Consider the following 7,416-nt stretch of genomic DNA (forward strand, 5'->3'; position numbering starts at 1 on the left):
CCCGGCACCAAGTACCCCTCCGGTAAGTCAGCCTTAGGTACAGTGTATCGGGGGTACACAGTCCCTAGGGCACATGTACCCCCCGACCTCGATCCCCGGGTGTTACACCAAACCTAGGGCTGGTGTACACCTAACCTAGGGCTGATGTGCCTCGTGTACCCCCCCGAGATTTAATCGCACCACTTAGAGTTAATGATAGGTTACTTTAGGTTAGGCTCCGGCCACTTAAACGGTGCTGAATATGAGCCCTCGAAGGTAAAGAGTGAGTGCCCTGAGGAATGGTGCATCTCTTGGAATGGGAGGCACATGCGCCCTAGGTATCGTGTACCCCCGGGGGTACATCAGCCCTAGGTTTGGTGTGCCCCCAGGGCTCGAGGATAGGGGGTACGGGTACATGTACTTTAAGGCTGGTGTACCGGAGGTACTCCTACTCGGGAGTAAAACCATACTCTGTTACACCGGGACTTATATACCGACCGATGTAGACCTATGCCAGATAGCCAGAGGGTCAGAGCTCGTCGGCGCTCCCACCAGGGCCATCAAGTCGTAGACGATGGGGCACTTCGGGTAGCTTCTAGGTGACCAGAATGAGGGTGAGCGCGCCGCGCACGGTCGATAATGGTGTCAAAATGATTGGTTAGTGGACAAGAATCGATTAGCACCGAACGGGATCGATGGGACGTCGGGAAGGCGTGTCTTTGTAGAGGATGACGCACTTCGGTACCTTCTAGGCGACCAGGACGCGAGCACGTAGGTCGTGCATGGTCGAGCGAAGGGGCCAACTGGTCGGATAGTGGACATGAATCGTTTGGTTCCTGAACGGGGTCGATAGGACAGCGGCAAGGCATGGCGTTGTAGAGGATAGGGCACTTGGTGGGGCTTCTAGGCGGCCAGGACGGGGGTGCGCGCGCTGCGCACAGCTGATTAGGGTGTCAATATAGTCGGATAGAGTGTACGAAGCGATTGGCACCCAAACGAGATCGATGAGGCGGCGAGAAGACGTGGCGTTGTAGAGGATCATGCACTTCGAGTAGCTTCTAGGCGGCCAGGACGCGAGCGCGCGCCTCGCGTGTGGTCGCCCCGGGTATCAAATTAACCGGAAAGAACAGACGAATCGATTGAGACCACTGCGGACACGATATGACGCCGTTTAGTCGTTGTTTGTAGATGATTTGGCACTTCTTGGCCTCGAACAGGATGAAGGAGCCCGATTTCGTCGTGGCACCACATCCAGATCGATAGAGCACCCCCGAAAACATAAGGATACGACATCAAAATGTTGTCATCACAAAGTGCAGAGTTCAATCCGTTAACAGCCCCACTACAAGACTGTCTTTACCAGAGGGTAAAGAGACCCCCCTCTCTTCCCACTCCTCACCATCTCCCATATTTTAATGTACACAAACCATGTCTTTTTTATTTAATGTAAACAATGAATATCAGGTGGCTGATTCTCGCCGCGCACTTTTGTACCATGAAACCAGCCCGCACGGCTCCATCCAGGACTGCATACCCACCAGGCGCAGCTGACCGGCTCCAAACGCTAACGCGTCGCTCCACCACTGTTGCTGCAGCCAACGCCCACGGGCGTGTACACAGGAAGGGGTTGTTCGCTGTTTCGCGCGGGTTCCCGCGAGTCCGCAGGGGTAACTCGTGGGTCCGCGGGGGTGCCTCGCGGGTCCGCGGGGGTGACTTGCGGGTCCGTGTGGGTGACTCGTGGGTCCGCGGGGGTAGCTCGCGGTCTGCGGACCCTGCCGCGGTCCTCGAGTCACCCAGTAAAATAGCTAGGCCTGCAGCGCTGTCAACCGAGATGAGTTAAGGAGAAAGAGTAGACACAGAGGTATGGCTCTCCAGCCCCAACAGTGTCCCACTTAACAGTACTGATGACGACAATTTACTTGTAATTTGGGTAATCAAAACTTTAACAAGTCAGGAAGTGCAGCTGCATCCATTTAAATTTCCAATTTTGTCACACTCTTTTGTTAAAGATGAGTTTACATGATTGTCGGAGATCTAAGGCTACGAAATTCCTGAGGAGATTTTCTTTCGACTCGAAATATGCGGTTTTGGAAAGTGTTCTGACCTCACTTTTCTGACGTGCTTTTCCGAGATATCGCAAAATTTTCCTTCTTCGATTTTGCATTGTGATCTGATACCAAAGAGGCGCGCGCGTGTGCACTCACTTACTCTCTTTTACAACACACACACACACTCACCCAGAAAAATAGTTTCTTGATTCAAGTGCACCTGACACAAGGTGAAATTCGCCATTGAAACAAGGCAATATTGTCTTTGGAATAAGATTTCGCTCTTATCCATTAGAAAATATCAGCTTGTTTCAAGAGTAAATTTGATCTTGTGTCAGCGAGCACTTGAGACAAGGAAACATTAACTATAGTAACGGCACGTATAGTTTCTACAGAAACAAGAAACGACTTTTTGGGGTGCAGGTTCACCAGAGCAGAGGCAAACCCGAAAGTACTCTGTCGTGGACAGACGTCGTTGACTTTTCTGTTTCTCACACGCCGTGTGTCTGTTTTGGTTCGGTAGCATTCCACTACTTTCTATGAATACAATCATCCAAACAGCTGACCGTGCCAGGCTGTAAACGAGCTCCTCCCCATGTTCGTCTGCAGGGCCCCTTCGCGTGCCAATTTTTTCCCTCGCGGAGTGCAAACAGGCAATCAAACCTTAGATGAAAACCTACTAGCCTTTTCCGCTGCTCTTCGCCGAAATACTGTATCCGGGATGTCCCATTGCTTCCTTCCTTTTCAAATCTTATACCGTAAAGCATGAACACGAATGAACGGGTCGACTGGGTTTCTACTCATTCGGGGCCTTCAGGTGCCGTGGTGCGTGGTTTGTTGCGGAAGGTAAACACGCCCACTGCCCAAAATCCTGATTCTGATTTCGTAACCGAGTTGGGCGCATCTGCACCTCAAAAATAAAGAACTGAATCCGTCCCTTATATAGTAAAGTATGCTTATTAACCTGCCTACTTTTCAAACCTGCCTGCAGCTCTATTTACAAGTGTTGTCCTATAGTTTCACTACTGCAAGAACTATTGTAATACCTTGCCGTGTGTTAATCGAGACCTGGCGTTTGACCAACTCCTTTAGAAAGAGTGCGTGTCACGATTTTTAATGGGTCTTCTCTCTGACTATTCCAGATGGGGTGGAATGGCGTGGCATGGCGTGCCCTAGAACTGTCGATAGCGAATGGTGTGTTGGTGGCCCTACGCTTACCCATTAATCGTGTTGGTGGCTAGAGAAAGGGGCTACTGTAATGCCTCTCCTCTCCCCTGCGGCTCAGTAAAATAAGGGTGATGCTGGTAAAGAACGCTCTCCCTTCTCCCTCGGCTGCAATCGTCGGTTACGTAACTGTGCGTGCATGGAGAGGGGTTTCTCATGCTTGACAGAGAGATATTTAGGTCAACACCTTTTTTGTGAAATGGAAATACCACCCGTTATCTCTCTTTTGGAACAAGTAAAAGGTTCATAAAAAGAACCACCATAAGCGAACAACAAGTTGTTCTAGCGTTTGTTTAGAAGACTAAGTGAGGGGAGACAAAGATGTAAGGAAACTTGAGTAAAGATGTCTTGGGTACGCGTTATACTTTAATGTATTTACTTTGTCAAAACGTTTTGCAAAACGTGACAAATGCCATATTAGTTTTTCGCGTGTTTGAGGTTTGTCCTCTTTCATACAAAACCTTTACTGACCCGAGAATTTCTTTGCAGAACCTCTTAGGGGCAGCAGAGTCTCGCTGGGATACACATTCGTCATTGTTTATACCCCTGGGGGCTCCGCTGGGTCGATCCAAGCTTTGCGTCCCGTGTGTACTTCCATCAGCCTGCGTCGACCACACGCACCGGCGTTATGGCAAACTACAGCAGTGTTTATGGAACAAAATGTAAAGTAATTCAACGCTTTACCATTAAATTAAAGCTATCAGAAATCTCAAGTAGAGTTAAATCAATGCCCATCATGTTGGTAATTACTTTGATGCAAAATAATCTTTTAAATTTTGTAAAGAAACATTTTTCTGGGCTGCGTCGTCGTCTGCGGTGGCGTCTCATAACACAACCGAGCTGAACACGTAAGTCCATACAACAATTCAGTTGAACACTTAACAGAACGCAACTTTAAAGAGTTGAAGGGTTGAGCACAGTATTTTTCAGTGCAGATATTGAATCGGATATACGGGTGCACTGTAAAAATTCAAAGGCCAGTACGGGATGATGTACGGCACGACTGTGCACCGTGTATGCTGTTTACGCTAATGCCTTTCAACTCAGCTACGGCGCCAACGTAGCATCAAAAGCGATTAAATTTGTCTGTACGGTTTTAAAGTACGGCTTTACGGTAACGGTTTTTTTGGTATGGTCGTCCCGTACTCTTCACCCTGTACCAGATTCGGTACCTTATTCACTGTGAAAAGAAGCAATATACCGGAAAATTTGCACGCCAAATTGTTTATAAAGTTCGGAACTTTTTCGACAAAGTGTCATTTTTACAATTTGTTCACCTAGTTTTGGGTGTAAATAAGTACGCTGACTGTTTTCCGAATTGTTCGAACATTTCCTAACAAAGGACTGGAAATTATTTTACCACCGATGTGTTGAAAAATCATGTTTCCGAACTAATTGGCCAAATTTTTCTTGGGAAATTATATTTACAGTGTTATTTGTACCCAGTGACACTTGGGTGACTTGTTTGCCACGGCTACGCTACGGGTACTGAGAATGATAGTGATACTTCACTTCGCTTTAAGCGGAAAATTATAATTCTCTCGCTGAAAGGGGCGAAAACTGTTTCTCAACTCCTTAGGTTAGCCCTCTTTTCAGCACCCTAGTTCTGAAAGTGAGGGTTGATTTCGACCGCATTGCACTCTACCTGTATGTGTGTGCCTGCCAGACACTCACTTGCAACAGTCGATCAAGACAGGCACATGACACTTGTAACAGTCGACTTGGTAGGCACATACTTGTGCGTGCCTACAGGCACCCTGTGCCTTATGTGCAGGTGCTCGACACTTTCATTTTACAGTTTAGGTGAAAGAAAATGATAGTATTCGTGAATTGAAGGTGTCCACTAACCTGATCAGGTGAAACTCCAATGATCCGTCGAAGTAATCCGCGCCGCGTTAAGGCCAATTCCAGGTGAACTTTGGTCTCTTTGTGCGTCTTTGCAGGTAGAAACCGGTCAAATAGCGGCAGGGCAGCGGTACTGTGATATCGCCGATGGGTCAGGCATCCAGTAGGAACATTGGCCGGCCCTGGAGTCACATCCGTTTTCTTTTTATTTTCCTTTTGTCACTCTGAACTGGTGCAAGCTCCGAGCTCGCACTCGCTCTAACAGAGCAGCACCCCGGTGGTGCCGCTGGGTGGGTCGCGCTGGACGAGCGCGCGCTCGCGTGGCTACGCGCGCCTCCCCTCGGCTCGGCAGCTCGGCGCTGGGGTCGCGCGTGGTCGGCGTCGCGGCGCTGAATGGCGTGGTGGTGAGGGTTTCGAGGGAGGCTGGCTGCGTACCGCGGCGTAGCGCCGGGGGAAGGGGAAGCTGTGTCGGGCTAGCCGCGCCGTTATTTCACTTTTGCGTCTCGGTGTTGAGAAGTGTGTAGACCTTTCCGACACGTCCTTACAACATTGTCCTATCTGCAGCGTGCGGAATACACAACGTCCTATCTGCAGCGTGCGGACACAATGTCCTATCTGCAGAGTGTCGAATACACAATGTTCCATCTGCAAAACGGGGTTGGGTGCAGCCCTTCACCTTTGTGTGGTTTGCAAGTAACTGGAATACATTAAGGTGACACAGGACTGAAAACTGGCATAAAACAGGTATTTCAAGTTTAAAATCTATATGCGAATTAAATCAAAAAAACGCTCTCCAAAGCAATTTAAGTTAGATCATTGCCGTCCTTTTAAGATATAGTATGCCTATGGTTGAACTTGACTGTGTGCGCAAGAAGCTTTTTTAAATTTCAAAAAGTTATGAAATCTTAAAAAGCTTCTGCGCACACGCACGCACACGTCTAACTAAAAGCTTACTATTACCTTAAAAAACCCACAATAATCTAACTTAAATTGCTTTGGAGACCGTTTTTTTGATTTAATGCGCATATAGATTTTAAACTTATTGAAATAGCTGTTTTTTTGCCCAAATTCTCAAGTTTCAGTCCTGTGTCACCCTAAGGCCAATCTGCGCATACGCAAAGAATCGGAAAGGTCCAATGTTTAATTATGGACTGCAAAAAGTGAAGTAGAACGAGCGGTTACGGAGTAATAACCATGTCTTTGGAGGTACCCCGAAACCGGCGTTTTGCAGATAGAACATTGTGTATTCGGCACTCTGCAGATAGAACATTGTATATGCCACACGCTGCAGATAGAGCATTGTGTATTCCGCACGCTGCAGATGGAACATTGTTGTTAGGACGCGTCGTTTCTGACACTTCCATTTTAGTTTGGCTTCTTTGCGTATCACGAGTTGTAATGTAATTGTATCCCCGAAAATCACATTTTTTTCCAACGCATTCCTTATGAATTTCTGACTTTTAACAGTACATTTTCGTGTTCATCCAGACCGGGCGCCATTTTATTGATCCTAAAACTGGACCAATTGTGTTTAGTTTCACGCGAGACGGCTAAAACGGGCCCTTTTTAGCCGCTGCTTCATCTTTTTAAGTGTTCTGATCCGACAATTAAATGCAGCTTACACTATCATATTCCGTAAATATTTCTCCAGTTTCCTCCTTACAAGCCCTACCTTTTTGAGAGGGGGGGGGGGATTGTTAATGGAGTTTTGACGACCAGCTAGAATGGTCTTATTCTACACGCTCTCATACTTTCGTTTACGGTCTCTTTCTTTTAGCTATATATTTTGTCTAAACGCACTACGGTCAGCAATTTGATGTCCGTCAGACGTCCGTGTAAAGCAGAAACCATCTATCTTTCCGTAACATATAACTACAGTTTTTCCTCTTTTTGTTTGCAGGGAGCCAAGAGCGGGGCAGTGTTGTCGTGCTAAGCGGACAGAAGAGTACTCAACACATGGCCATTTAGGGAAAGGCCGACAGAAGTAAATACCGGCAGCCTTCCTTACACTCTTGGAGAAAAATATAGCATTTGTTTGTCTGCTGGCGTTGGCGATACACACCAAAACTAAAACTGAAAACATCTCCCATCATTGCTGTGCGAACGATTCGAAATCGAATCGAATCTGCTCTCTTTCGATTCGGTAACGAACGACATAGATCCGGTACCAAAAGATGCGAGATTTCGAATTCACGGTAAAATTTCTTTGATTTCGTGATTGTCTAGGACGGGTGGATCATTTCCAGATCGACACTAGTGCTGTGCGAATCGGGTTTTTTGGTCCGAATAGAATCGAATCGAATCTCTTCAAATTTTCTTC

General features: G+C 47.3%; 2 protein-coding genes across 2 annotated transcripts in view; one reads left to right on the top strand and one right to left on the bottom strand.

The window, feature by feature from the left end:
- LOC113212828 (RYamide receptor-like) overlaps positions 1-5,485 on the bottom strand; it is a 56,973-nt gene extending 51,488 nt beyond the window's left edge. Inside the window, exon 1 of the mRNA XM_052277405.1 lies at positions 5,100-5,485. The gene's annotated coding sequence lies outside the window, so the exon portion shown is untranslated. The remainder of the gene's footprint in view (positions 1-5,099) is intronic.
- The window catches only part of LOC113212801 (farnesol dehydrogenase), a 91,738-nt gene that overhangs the window by 76,768 nt on the left and 7,554 nt on the right, over positions 1-7,416 (top strand). The gene's annotated exons all lie outside the window — the stretch shown is intronic.

The sequence above is a fragment of the Frankliniella occidentalis genome, unplaced genomic scaffold (assembly GCF_000697945.3).
Source record: "Frankliniella occidentalis isolate FOCC.00 unplaced genomic scaffold, Focc_3.1 Scaffold10, whole genome shotgun sequence".
Taxonomy (NCBI): Eukaryota; Metazoa; Arthropoda; class Insecta; order Thysanoptera; family Thripidae; genus Frankliniella; species Frankliniella occidentalis.